This window comes from Protopterus annectens, chromosome 1.part2, assembly GCF_019279795.1.
Source record: "Protopterus annectens isolate FY-2018-M chromosome 1.part2, PAN1.0, whole genome shotgun sequence".
Classification (NCBI taxonomy): domain Eukaryota; kingdom Metazoa; phylum Chordata; order Ceratodontiformes; family Protopteridae; genus Protopterus; species Protopterus annectens.
In genome coordinates this window covers 815,011,356-815,026,767 of record NC_056727.1, presented here as the reverse complement: position 1 = coordinate 815,026,767, position 15,412 = coordinate 815,011,356, and positions in this window count along the sequence as shown.

Sequence of the window (15,412 nt, the reverse complement as noted above, 5' to 3'; positions counted from 1 at the left end):
GCCCATCCCTCGCTGCCAGTACCTCACACACTAATCAGACTTGGGTTGTCTAGGCCATAGTTGTAGCATTATCCCTATATGCCAGAGAGCTGACCCAAGGGTATGAGAGCTGACCCAAGGGTATTATTGATACAGAGGAGTAATAGTTTTGTAGGCAGACTAAATAAAATGGGCGCTGTCATGTCCTTATCATAAGGATAAAGGCATATAAATCAGTTTTATGCATAGAATAAATAAAATGGATGATGTTATGTGTCCCTTTCATAAGGATAATGGTCTCATAAGTTATGTCTCTACATGTCATTCAAGCTTCCAGGTATCTGAACTAAAATTAATCTTTTTTATTTTGAAAGAATTTGATAAAACACATCTTACTCAGGACCTCCTAAATGAAGAGGCATGTGAAGGGTCAGTGGAAACTTTTGCTTTAACCAGTTAACTCTGAATTAATGATATTGGTGGTTAGGTTTGTTTTACAATAAAGACTTGTGTTTTCCTGTATATCAATAAATATCTAATACCTGGAACAATGAGAATGCACAAACAACGCAGAGGAGGGAAAATGAGCACAGAGCAGTATAACATGCTGATGGGGATATAGTTCCCCAACAGACAGTTTAAGGGTTATGGGGGAATGTACCTCTTAACTCATCAGAATTTCATAGAGAATTTAGATGTTTGCCTCATATTGTTGGTCTTTTCCTTATAAAATTTATGGTTTTCTGGCAAATCATTGAGGATTGAAGTAACTAAGTAATGACAAACATTTGAGTTTTATATTTCATATCCTTCAATAAATGTATGTAAATACAAAGTCTGTTATTCTAGAAACTTTCTAAGTTAACAAGTGTAATATTTAAAATTTGTTTTGATTTTGGGCCTTTGTCGACATTATTTTTGGCTTTGTTCACAATTCTTGCACTAAGAGTTTCAGTGGTATGCTAGGGGATAGCAGAAGTCAAATAGTGATGCCTGCACAATTAGATTTGTGTGTAATATTTAGCTCCTGTCATGTAGTTACTGGTGACTGTATCTGTGTACCATGGAATCTGTATCAATTTATCGATGCCAGTGGCATCAAGAATTGATATATTGAAACAAAAAAAAACCTCAAAAGACCAGGGTTTCATCAAAGTTAACAAATCCCCTAAAACAACTGAAAACACCTAAAACAACCCCTCACCATCCCACATCTGTGATATTTATACATACCAATTCTGAAATTACACAACAGTCAGTGGAGGAAGTGAGACCTTCTTTTAACACCACTGACTGCAGATCTTTGTGAAAGCAAAGAGTCAGTGTTAGTGAACAAAGCACATTCCCTCACTTACACTGATAAAACACATCAGCCTGCACTCACCCAAACATTTTGCAAAATTCGACCAAATAATTTTTGATCAAAAGCTGCAAAGTGAATTTTAACTAAAGCACAGTTGATGTAACACATACTATGCTGTCCTTCAATATTAGCTGTCCATAACAACACTGACCTGTTATGAAGGGATGAGGAACATAATTCATGTGAAAGGTGGATGGCATGCCCTCCATGATATGTGCTTTTAAACAACCACATTTGTATTGCACTGGCTTGGTTACTTCCCCTGTGATCCTGAAATGCTGCTGTGTGCATTGCACACACATCCCTCATGGTATGCCTCTCCCTGATTGGTTTAATTCACCATGGTGACCGAGGATGTACAGGCAGCTGCTCAAAGTGCTCCTGTATGCTTCATGCAGCACTGCATGTGATTGCCTGCTTGTCTCCCATACCAGTGCACATTACCTTGCAAACCATGTCTGTGTGCTGAAACGACTTCAGCTGCACTGCTTAACCTGTGACAGGCTTTCCCTAGGCATTCATAGGTGCTACTAAATGGTGTGAATTTTTTCCATTTTGTGAATCCTTTTCTGAGCAGTTTTCTAGCTGGTGTGCTCCTTTGCATTTATTCTGCATGCCGCCAGCCTTCATGATGTGTTGTTAAATATGTCTTCTGTGGTTGTGCTTTCCTGCTCTCTGGATGCCATATGTCCATACAAGGAAGCTTCTCAGTGCACTAGCCCAATGCCCTAGGCACCATCTGTATGAATCTTACTTTGTGTTTACATTACTAACAGGCTTGTGTCACAGCTGCATATAGCTGTTGTAACTAGCTCACCTATCCATTTATAAAATGTGTAAGTAACTAGATAGCTAAATAAAAACACAAATGTATCACTTCATATGATCAGCATGAGACAGTAGAAGTCTGAAGTGAGATAAAGCATCTCTCATTTATGACAAAGGCTGTCCTGAACAAATAATTAGGGGTAAAGGGGAAAAAATGAAAGTTGTTTCACTTAATTGTTTGCAAATAAACCAGTAACTTCAAGTCAGCCAAGCCATTTTGGTTAAATGAAAGGTGAAGACAAAGAAACAATTACTCAAAGCATGCTTAACTGAGGGATTATTCTTTTTTTTTGGGGGGGGGGGGGCAGTGGGCGCGGCAAGCCAAATGTGTCATTATCCTAGGAAAACTGTTGCACAACTTTCTCTTTCTCTCTCTCTCTCTATTAATTACCTTGAATTCTCCACACTCTTCTTACATTAATTGAAAATAAACTTAACTTGGCTGAACAGTATAATCCAATTACAGAAGAATATATATCAAATCTACTGTAAAGGATTAGAAAAAAGTTCTGAAATAATTTCAAAAACTGCAACTAGATAAAGCAAAGGGGCCAATCTGATTTATTGAGAATTTTTGTAAAACCAAGATGGATTTAGTAATGTAGTAATTACATTTTCAGCAAGTCATACGAGGAGGCAATGCCACATAAAGATAAATGTGGCAGATGTGATTCTCACTGATAAAACTGAAAAATAAGATAAGCATATGAAACTATTAACATGCAAGCATGAATTCAGGATCAAGTAAATTACAAAATCACTTCTGAGGGGAAAACTGTGAAACATTTGGACTGGTTAAGAATATCAAAGAACGGAGGGAAGGCTGCAGCAATGTTAACAGAATATGAATCTATATGCATTTCAATTCAGAGCCAGTGATCAAAGTGAGGTCAATGTAAGAAGCAAAAACATTGTATTACCAGTAAACATGGTGAATTTTTACACCATTTAAGCATATGACCATCAGTGGTGGGCAGTGATTGTGAAAATATTTGTGGGAACATTTTACTGGATGATGGTGACATAAATAACATCAAATAAAGGTAAAGTGCCACATATTAGTGTATCAAATGTGGTAGCTTGTGAGCATGCATCTTTCCTGTAAAAATATGCTATAAATGGTATTCTTGCATGCAGAAATCTTTTGATTGAAAGTGCATTTCCTTTAGGCAAGTTTTTGGGAAATGTTGCTTTAACAGTACAATTTGGTATTATTGTTAATTAACTACATATTTTCAAAAAGTGATAATCATAGTCTTTCATTGCATTTTCCCTGTTAGCCTTTAGTAAATCTTGTGGGAAGGATAGAAGGATAATTTTATCAGCAAACATTTTATACAACTGTACACAATTAAAATATGGTGCTGGTATGAATTTGTGCTTGAATGCTATGGTAGTTATTAAAATGCAAACAAAGAAGGTACAACCATTATTATAGAGTCAGGCTACTAATAATGTATTGTAAAATACATGTTCCCACAAATATTGTAAAAAAAAAAAATTTAAGCTTGTTTCCTGCCTTTCCTGTTAAGTGGTATAGACTATTTGTAGGCTTCTGAGCCCCCAAGCCCTTCTGTGTTGGAGGGAAGCCTTCTAGTTTAGTTTTTTTTTCCCTATAACTAGCCAGTTTTCTAGTTTCAGCACTCAAATCTGTTTCTTTGATCTCAGCACTTGTTCAGAAAAAAAAAAAAAAAAAAAAATTTTCATCTGCTTTTACTGTACTTGTGTTTCTACCTACTTTTTTACTTTTGCATCATCTTAAAAGTACTCAATTGTATTTATTACTGCTTGGTGTAACTCATTCTAAGCCTTCTGGTTTAAACACTTGGGCTTCGGACCAGTTGTTTTGCACTGAGAGGGTTTGTGGTCTGCACTGTAGTGGCAGAACAGGTAGCTTACATCCTTCTAGGTTGGGAACTGCTGATTGAGGGCTCAGTGTCTGTTATTCTAAAAGTGTATTAATTCTGGTTTAAGCACTTGGGCTTTCAGGCCAGTTATTTTACATTAAGAGGGTTTGTGGTCTGCACTCTTGTGGGAGGAGAGGCTGGACTCTGCCCTTCTGAGCTGGGAATTTCTGATTGAAGGCTTATAGTGCATGCATATCTGAACTGCTTCTTACTGAAGTTGGTGCGCCTTGTTTGCTGTGGCATAGACTGGATTCGGGCCTGCTGGATCTAGCTTTGTCTGTGTAACTTGAGCACTAATCCAGGCATTCTCTAAAGTATTCAATTGTATTTATTACTGCTTGGTAGTAACTTGATTAAAGTTTAGCTGTCATTCTAAGTCTTTTGGATTAAGCACTTGGGCTTCAGACCAGTTGTTTTACATTAGGAAGGTTTGTGGCATGCACTGTGGTGGCAGGACAGGTAGCTTTCATCCTTCTAAGTTGGGAACTGCTGATTGAGAGCCCAGTGTCTGTTATTCTTAAAGTGTATTAGTTCTGGTTTAAGCACTTGGGCTTCAGGCCAGTTATTTTACATTAAGAAGGTTTGTGGTCTGCGCTCTTGTGGGAGAAGAGGCTGGACTCTGCCCTTCTGAGCTGGGAATTTCTGGTTAAAGGTTTATAGTGCCTGAATATTTGAACTGTATCTTACTGAAATTGGTACACCTTGTTTGCTGTAGCATAGACTAGATCCAGGCCTGCTGAATATAGCTTTGTTTATATGCTTGTTTGTTTGCTTGTTATTTCCCTGGAACGCTAATTCCACCTAATACGCGCTTCTCAGCTTCTGTGGATCACTAGTGATATCTGCATTGCTTACTGTACTTATTTCCTTGTTTCACTTGAAAGAAAGTTACTGTTTGTCGTTTTTGCATTTAAGTTACCTGTAACACATTGCACTTAAGTTACCTGGCACTTGCTCACTAAAGCAATTATATAAGTCAGCACTAAAAATTAAAAGCACTACACCCTCACTCCCCACTGGCCCTGGTTTTCAATTATTAAGGAATTCCCAATATTATTCTAGCATGTCCAAAGGTCAGTTGTCAATCTCCTCTCCGGTCCAGCTGGTGAATCTGGGAATCTTGAGGCAATGTTACAACTGCCTCATGTACACAGACAACCCTCTCCTCCTCCCAACAAATTCCAACACATGTGAGAGATGCAACCATATAGCCAAACTGGAGGCTAAGCTCTCTCAACTCAGTACTGGCATAACCGGTCAGGAGGAGAAGGAAACCACACTCACTACAATTCCAGTCTCACATAGACCTACCACGACAGCAAACCAAACACATAATCACACAAAAACATACTCGGAGGCTCTAAATAAAGATCTGCTGAAGCAGCAGAGACCTCCAAAGCAGACACCCAAGCAGCCACTACCCCAAAACAAAACACGTGCAACACATATCTCACAAAGCCAGTGTGCCAAACAGTCACAGCCCTTAAGACTAAACAACACACCTGATACACTTGTAATAGGTGACTCTATCGTCTGGCACACTGACGTCCCGCTCACCAGGCTGAACAAGGAGAGGGTCACAGTGAGCAGCCTGTTGGGTGCTAGGATCCGCCACATAACGCAAGCACTCAGGTCACTCCAAGGCAAGTACAAATATGACTCAGTCATTGTCCATGCTGGTGTGAATGACCTGAGATGTACCTCCCTGGACTACATGAAAAGAGACATAAAGGAGCTCTCTGAGCATGTAGCCCAGGCCGGTATGACCCTGACCTTGAGTAGCATCTTACCCTCACCAAGAATGATGCCACAATATGAAGACAAGATGATCAATTTCAACAATTGGCTTAAGCACTGGTGTCATTCAAAGGGGATCCAATGCCTGTCAGCTTGGGATGATATGCTCGACAAGCCACGATGCTTCGCTAGGGACGGCTTGTGCTTGTCACCCCTGGGCTTTCGGATATTGGCAAAGGCTCTTGCTACCCCCATAGTGCCTTTTTTAGGCAAGGCTCAAAAGACAAACCCACCTCCATAGGTATCACAAGGGATAAGAAACTAAGAGTAATGCTACTCAACGCCAGAAGTCTAAACCTCAAGATGCACGCACTCGAAACTCTCCTTAGCATGGAGAACATCGATAACTGTGCATTAACAGAAACCTGGTTCAGGGCTCCCGAGAGCACCCCAGCACTACCAGGTTATACCTCATACCATGCTTTTCGGCCCAAAACTTGGACCGAACCACAAAAGGAGGGGGAGTATCGATATTCATCAAAGATACCCACACCTCCAGGTTGGTGGCAAAGCACGAAGCATCAGAGACTATCCATGTGCAACTAACAGTGGGTAAAACTGCCTTCCAGTTTATAGCCTGCTACAGACCACCCTCCCAAACCCAGGAACCCCACTCGGCCTTCCTGAGAACACTGGAAAATATGAAGGTCTCTCTAAACACCATTATAATGGGCGACTTCAACTACCCAAACATAGACTGGGAGCATTACTCTAGTTCCAACACCCTAGCCCAAAGGTTCCTAGAATTTATAAACTCAAATGCTATGGAACAACTTGTTACCACTCCCACAAGAGGGGAAAACATACTGGACCTGATCATCACCAACATGGGGACTCTATGCTCCAGACCAGAAGTGTATCCCTCACTGGTAAGATCAGACCATAAACTAATCTCACTGGATATTCACATCCCGACCCCACCCCCTGCCCAGAAAACCACAGTGAAAAACTTCTCTAAAGCAAATTTTACACTCCTCAAAACTGAGGTGGAATCCTTCAAAGCCCCGGGCCTGTGGAAAATACGGCCCAGACTGCAGAATCCTTTATAAACGCATTCTATGAACACCTTCAGGAATGCATGGATCATGCGATCCCAAATAAAACCAAGACCCAATCCTCCAAACGCAGACGTCCTGTCTGGTGGACCCCAGCCATAAACAAACTATACAATAGAAGGAGGAAGCTACTAAATGATAAAGCAAAATCCCAAAAAGGGAAGGCATCACTGATCAGTATTAGCAAAAAACTACGGGCACACATAAAATTGTCTAAGGCCAGCTTCGAGAGAAAAATTGCACAGTACACTAAGGATAATCACAAGGCTTTCTTTAGTTATGTTAGGAACTTGGGTGGTAATTCCCAGATATGCTCAGAATTATTCCAAAATGACAAAAAATACACTGAACCCACAGACATTGCCAACATCCTAGCTGACAGGTTCAGCGCAAACTTCTCCCTCCCCACCAAAAGGGCAAATATCTATCCCAGCAGAGTGCTTCCCCCCTGACATCTCAGATGCTCAGGTAAGAGCCGCCCTCTCCAAAGCAAAAAACACACCAACAATGGGACCAGATGGTGTCCCGGCTGCCCTACATGAACTCAAAGAAGAGCTAAACCCAAACATAAAACTACTGTTCAATCTCAGCCTTACTACAGGATATGTGCCCAAAGAGTGGCGTACAGCAACAGTGGTCCCTCTCCATAAAGGTGGTGCCTCAACGGATCCTGGAAACTATCGCCCCATAAGCCTGACTAGCTTGGTCTGCAAAGCTATGGAAAGGATCATCATGGACCTCATAAATAAAGATATTGGGGACCTACAAACACTGGATCCTACCCAGTTCGGCTTTGTTAAGGGCAGATCCTGCCTCTTAAACCTGGTTGATTTCTTTGAAACAGTCACCAAGGCCATTGACGAGGGGAAGGTGGTCCACACAGCCTACCTGGACCTCGCAAAAGCCTTCGATACAGTACCCCACTCGGGCATTATAGATAAGCTCACCAGCTTAAATATAAACCCCTATGTCACTAGATGGATTGCAAACTGGCTCAAGGACAGAACCCACCTGGTTAGAATTGCTGGAGCCATGTCAGACTCCAAACCAGTTACAAGTGGTGTCCCACAAGGCTCAGTCCTGGGACCTCTCTTGTTCGGTATATATTTCTCGGAGGTACAGGCCAACACCGAAGGACTGTGGCTGACCAAGTTTGCAGATGACTGCAAAATGGACGCCATAATCGACTCTCCAGCCGACACAAGCATCCTCCAAAAGGGCCTCATAGAAACAGACAACTGGTGCCAGAGCCATGGCCTCAAGCTAAATGCCAAAAAGTGTATAGTCATCCCCTTTGGCAAAAACAAAGTGCCCACAAATTACCACATAGGTGGAAATCCATTAAGTACAGAAGAAGTAATTAGGGACCTGGGGACCCAAGTTGATAGCAATCTCTCATTTGACAACCACGTGGCCAAAGTGGTTAGAAAAACATTTTATATAGCCCACCTAATCATAAAGGGATTCACATCTAGATCAGGGAGGTCATCGTGCCTCTTTACTCATCCCTCATCAGGCCCATAATTGAGTACAATGCCCCTTTTGGGATGTACCTTACCAGACACCTGCAGCAACTGGAAAGACCCCAAAAGTACCTCACCAAGAGGATCAAAGGGCTCAAACAGATGCCATATGCTGCCCGGTTAAAGAAACTCCAGCTCTACTCAGTGGCATACCGCCTGTTCAGAGGCGATCTCTGCCTGACGATAAAGCCATGTCCAACCCGGAATTAATGGACATGCTGCACCTCAGAAAATCCAAATCCCATCGAGCTACGCTCGAGAGACTTGAACCTCAGCACTGAAATAAATAGGACATGCTGGAGGGACAGATTCATAACCCAGAGGCTCCCTTCACTCTGGAATAAAATCCCAGTCCAGGTTAGGCAGAGTCCCTCATTGACTCTCTTCAAGAGGAATCTTGATGAGTGGATGGGAGATCGTAGGTTTACCCCGGGTATCACTTCTGTGTCACTGTTAGATAGAGGCACAGTATACTAACCTCGAAAAAGGGCATAGCAAAATAAATTTAAAATGGGTGGCGAAAGCCAAACACATTCTGGCTAGGCTTATAAATGCCCTAGGGCAGATAGCCTAGTATGAACCTATGAACCTATGAACCTATAAAATAAAAAAAACTTATAAAGAAATTAAATACTATGATATTAATAGCCGCAATAGTTGTTACTTTGTCACTCAAGTTAGAGAAATAGAATGGCAGCTTAATTTCTCAGAGGATTGTGATACTTTCAGTTTATTATATTTGTACATATAAGGGTTACCCAAGCTACAAATACAATAGATCTATCACACAGGCTTACTGTATCTAGTAAGGCTAATTTGGATGAACCATTGTCATTGCATTTAAATAGTTATCTATAAGGTATGTTTTCCTTACTAGACCATGTCTAAGATGCAACAGATTTTTAAAGTAAGCTAATAATCCTTTCAGTTACAAAACACTTGACCCAATGTAATTCCTAGTAATGCCAAGTTAGAAAATTACTTTTTGCAGGTGCCTATTTGGGCAATGCTTGGTGCGTCATCAATGGAAAGTCTGTACTTTTGTGTAATCAACATTACACCAGAGAAGAACAAGAAAGTAAGTGGTGTGTTTTTATTACTTTCTCCTTCTTCTCTAGGACTGTGTGATCTCAGAGTTATTATGCAATGATAGCTCATTTGTATTAAAAAACAAGCACGCTGATTGGACAGCCCAATCAGCATGTCTGCTATAAATCAAGCATAAACCAACAGAATAAAATTTGGCCGCTGAAGTACCATACAGAAGCCAGACTTTTATTTCGAATATACTGAGGGCATAGCCGGCTTTAAGCATAGGCCATCTAGGTTGCCACCTAAGGCACCGCTCTAGCAGGGGCACTTTTCCAGTAATCTTCATGGTGTAGATATGCCAGGATGGGAGCACCAGGTGTTGTGTGGGGGAAGCTGTGGAGCCCTTTTGCCTAGGGCACCAGTTGACCAAAGGCCCACCCTAACTGAGGGACAGAGCAAAACAGAAGAAAAATCAGGTACATTCCCAAAAATAAAAAAAACTGAAACATACCTAATTTTCCTTCTGTTTCTGCTCTGTATCTTGTAAAATCTCAGAAAAAAAAAACGGCAACAGGGACTCTGTTTTCTCTATTGCTTCTCCTGCACTGCACTGATGTACTGTGCAGGCCTGTGAATGCAAGTCCAATACTCTTGTTCAGTAAATCACTAAAGAAGGAAAAACATGGAGGAACACTTCAGTGCCCTTATAGAAAGACATTATTTAAGAAAGATAAGTAATTTCTGTCTTAAATAATGTCATTGTATAATAACAATAATATACTTCTAGGTGTGGGCAGATCAGCATTTACATTTGGTTGGCTTGGTTTAATCACTCAGGCTTTGCCCTCATGATCAGACCATGCAAACTGTGGGTAAATCCTGATATAACCACACTCACTTCTGGATTATTGCTTGAATATGTGTGTGTGTAATGTTCTGGGTGTGGGGGCTTATTCCCCAGCAAAAAAAAAAATGCTTTTTTGTGTCCTTTGTGGTCTTGGGAGAGTCATTGGTTTGAGCAGCTTTTAAATGTCTTGGTGACAAATAATCATGTGTTGATTAAACAAAACACAATCATTCTTAGTAATGGAATATCTCACAATGACAGTAATATTTTTAGAACTTGGCCCACAAAGTCAAAATGTAGTGATCATTATGTGGTTATCATCGCTTCTAAAGCTTATACTCTTTGATACCTCACCATGATGGGGTAAAAGGCAAATATTCTGACATAAATAATATAAATGTTATTTGCATCAGACTGCAATCTTATTAGGTATAATTGTAAAATAGGTTTACAAAATGGTGGGACAGCCATGAGGGTTCTCTGTGACCCCTGGTTATGTGTGCAGCTATGTGATACAGTGGGAGGAGGAGAACTTATTTAGTACAGTAAAGAAAAGAAGTATCTACTCAAAGAATATAAATGTAGGTGCTTTCAAGACAGTGGTTAGAAGATCTGTTAACTTGCACCTACTTTGTGTATGCATACACATCTATAGGGGTACTTTTCATGTGTTGATAAAATGTTGGACTCATGTTGCATCGAGTATAAATAACGTGTAAATAGTGACCTATTTGCATGGATGAGACTGTTACCAAACATCTGAATTAGCCTTTCAAGTCTGTTATTTGTAAATATGATGTGATTATCATCTGTAAATATGCTGTGCTGACATATCTATAAGTTGTAATATTAATACTGTTTGCTTTAAAGAAGAGCCCTGGTCAGGGCTCAGAAGGGATGAATGACAAGTCACTTACCCATTCAATAAACATAAATAAATACATTCATTAAAGTTTTTATGTCTGTTAGACTGTTAGTTGTTCCTGGGCCTATATCTCCTGGATGTTTTTCCCTTCTCTTTTTCTGATGTCATTGAGCTGTCTGTATAATTACCAACATAAAGGGGAAAATTGCCATGTCTATCATCACTCTAAAATTCACTTTATTCTTTTCCGTTTTATCCATTCTTCAATTACAGCATATTCTGCAGGGTAGCTACTCTCTGTGTAACTGCCTATATATCTTTATATAACACATTTAACTTTATGCTTTGAATGTAGGACTCTACATACAGTTTTAAAATAAGACGTAAAATGAATTCTGTTATAATTTCAGTTTTATTGTCTGTAGGATCCAAAATGCTGGACAGCTGCATGCGTGATGATGTGAAATGAAATGAAATGTAGAACCTTGTCAAATGTGTATAATTAGTCCTTTTTACCTAGCTGTGGTATAATTTTACTGAGAATTTAGTTTTTTTCTGTATTTTTTGTTTTTCAGAGCATCATATTTGCTAAATATCATTTAGTTAGTTAGTAAAATAATTTCATTTTTCATGTTTGTCCATGAATTCAGTACTGTAAATATGGAAAACTTTTTCCCTTGATCTTTTGCTGTTAATATGCACCTGTACAATCTTGACTGGCCAGCTACGTTGATTTTACTCCCATTTTCTAATTTGCATATGCATGAAATGTAAATGATTTGTTGAAGGGTTTAATTTAGTTTAATTAACACACACACACACACACACACACACACACACACACACACACACACACACACACACACACACCATATTTGTTTCCTAGGACTGAACGTTAAACCACCTGTTCATGGCTGAAGAAAGTTCTTCCTGAAGTTCTGCTGCAGGACACATCACACAGAGTTTACTGAGTTACCAGAATTTAACTGTAAATCATCACCATCATCATCATCATCATCATCATCATCATCATCATCATCAGCTGCATACTGGATAAGGTCATTCTTGATCCAATGAATGCCAGAGGCTATTAACAGAGTGCTGAAGAAAAGTGATGTGAAGACTAATCCTTGTAGTACAGTACAGTTGATAGTTGCAGGCATACCTCCCAACTGTACAGATTTTCACAGAATGTGCAGATATTTGCCTCCTATTTTTGGTGTGTTCCTCCTAAAAATCTGTACTTTTCTGTTAAATAGCTGAGGATTGAAGTCATTAAATAATGACAAACATTTGAGTTTAAGACTCCACATCCTTCAGAAAATTCATGCTAATGCAAAACCTATTATTCTAAAATATATCCCTAATTGTCCCCATAATTTTAGACTTTGTCCAGATTTTTTGCTCTAAGAGGTTGAGAGGTATGGTTGCAGGTCTGTCTTGTGGTCATCTTATTTTATTTTTTGTTGCTTTTTGACAAGATAGTCTTTTGACCAAAATTTGGAATTAACTAGTAGACCAACTTTCCCAAATGTAAGTCTCAAAATTCCTTGACTGACAGTATTGAAGGTAATAATTTAATTAAGGAAAAAACTAATACAGTGAAAAAATTATTCACTGGTTAAATGGTTTATAATGATAAATCAAGCGTAAGACCTAACAACATTTAAAAGCTGGAAAGAAGCTGCATTCTGTTTTGTATTTTTAGGTTGTATTCATAGTCGCTTGGGAAAATACTATAAATGTATTTCTGATGCTTACGAATAAGTGTAGCAAAGACGCAAATCAGAGAGGCCATTTACGCTAATGTGCAAGGCCTGAAAAATAATGAGATGCCAATGAGAAATGTTATAAAGTGTAGCATGCTAATGAGAGAGTTCTGCAATTTATATTCTAACATCCCTGCAGTTCGCACATACATTGTTAAATGGAGTGCTTCACCTTTGATATCGGAGTTGCAAATAATCCAAGTATGCACAAGCACTTCCCTGACACACAAATGAATTATTGCCCCAGCAACTACTTCATTAGTTTGTATGAAGTATATACAAGCACCAAAATAAGACAATAAATTCTTTTGCCCTGTGATCATTTCAGCAGTCTGACCATGTATGCACAAGCACTTTCCTGGCACACAAGTTAATTATTTTCTCCAGCGACCCCTTCAGTAACATTTCCAGGTATTCACAAGTACTAAAATAAACATTCACTCAAGCAACTCATTCAGTAACATTTCCAGGTATACACAAGTACTAAAATAAACATTCACTCCAGCGACCCCTTCAGTAACATTTCCAGGTATACACAAGTACTAAAATAAACATTCGCTCAAGCAACTCATTCAGTAACATTTCTAGGTATACACAAGTACTAAAATAAACATTTGCTCAAGCAACTCATTCAGTAACATTTCCAAGTATACACAAGTACTAAAATAAACATTCGCTCAAGCAACTCATTCAGTAACATACCCTAGCATGCACAAGCACTAAAATGAAACATTCATCCCAATGATCCCTTCAGTAACATACCCTAGCATGCACAAGCACTAAAATGAGCGTTTATATCACGCTATCGAAAGATGAAAATAGCGAATGCTATTTCATCGAACCTAAAAATATCTAAACCACATAATATCAAACATTCAGAACAGCAAATTGTTTCCTTGGGAAAAAATTGCTATTCTGAAACACATACACACAACACAAGCACACCTAAAAAACATCAATCCACACACATACACTTATAATCCTACAACTAACCCTACACTAAACTGTACATACACTACTATCTGGAGAATAGGAGGTGGAAACAAGTTATTGTTCGCAGACTCATTAGTTCCCAGCAATATACTAGTCACTAGATATCCCTAAGTATTGTACTCTGACAAGCTTGAGATTTAGTCATTTAGCAATGACAATTCCTGCACTAGTGCTTTGCTTGTCAGGCCTAACTGATGTAAACACTGTGCATCCTTCTATCCTGTTTCACTGTGCTTTTTATATTGTTTGGACCAGGCTTTAGTAACATCTAAAATACCTGGTATGTCCAGCATTAACATTGTTTAAAAAACAAGTTGTTTTTTAACTATAATACAAGTTTTTCACTGTTTCCAGTATATGCCACTGAAATGGTTTGGGAGTTGGTATAATGGTTAAGATGTTTATCTCACAAACACAAGGTACAGGATTTTAATTTTCACTTTTGGAAGGGAAACTGGCTAGGCTTAAAATGGCCCACAAGGGCAGCTAACCTACTACTTATCTATGAACCTATAAAACCAGATAGCCAGACTTTGGGAAAGAAGTGAGCAAATCAGTTCTGTGCCTCATCAGATGGACCAAGATTATGATCAGTATCACACTGTGCCCTATTCACCACACTGAACAAGAAGATAACAGTTAGTTGTTTATCTGCTTATCTGGAGCTAAGATCCACCAAGTTACACATGGACTCAAGTCACTACACTACAGGTATAAGTATGATTCTGTCATAGTCCATGTGGGACATTAATGAGACATAAATAAGTAAATAAGAGTAAAGCTTTGTTGTATTACAGTGAAACAACCTGAGTAGTTTAAAATGAGTTTTGACCTTCTTGGTTGACCCTTGTCCTAATGATGGGAAGAAATTGTATGATTGGCTCAGATGAAGGGAACTGATGATCTGCAGGCAGAGGATGCAAAGATGGCAACAAAAATAAGCCTTCTAGTCCAGACAATTAGGTTTTGGGCTCAGTTGCCGCAACACCAGTAGCAACAGAGAACTGCAGCAGACTGTGAGCATATGAATGAACTAGGCCTGAATATGTACAATTTGAAAACACACCAGAAAGGTAAGAGCTGTCTTTGCAAAGCTAGCTAACAAAAGATACCTAGACATAAAAGATCACTCATGCAATTTCTAGAGCAATAGTGATTGAGAATTATGGTACTTTGTTCTATAGTTTCAGAAAAATGTCATAAGCAGAAGGAAAGTAGATTCTGAATTCTAAAGTAAGTGTAACCATGTGCTTTCCTTCACACTTGTCTAAGCACATGTACACACACTACATCTACCACACATTGCATCCACATATAGACCATCTTATGCTGAGGCACACATCGCATCCACATATAGACCATCTTATGCTGAGGCACTACAAAGCAATCTTCCCAAACCTGAATGACTTCCTAAGTCTATAAACGGCAATGCCTATCCTTAGCAATATCTAAGC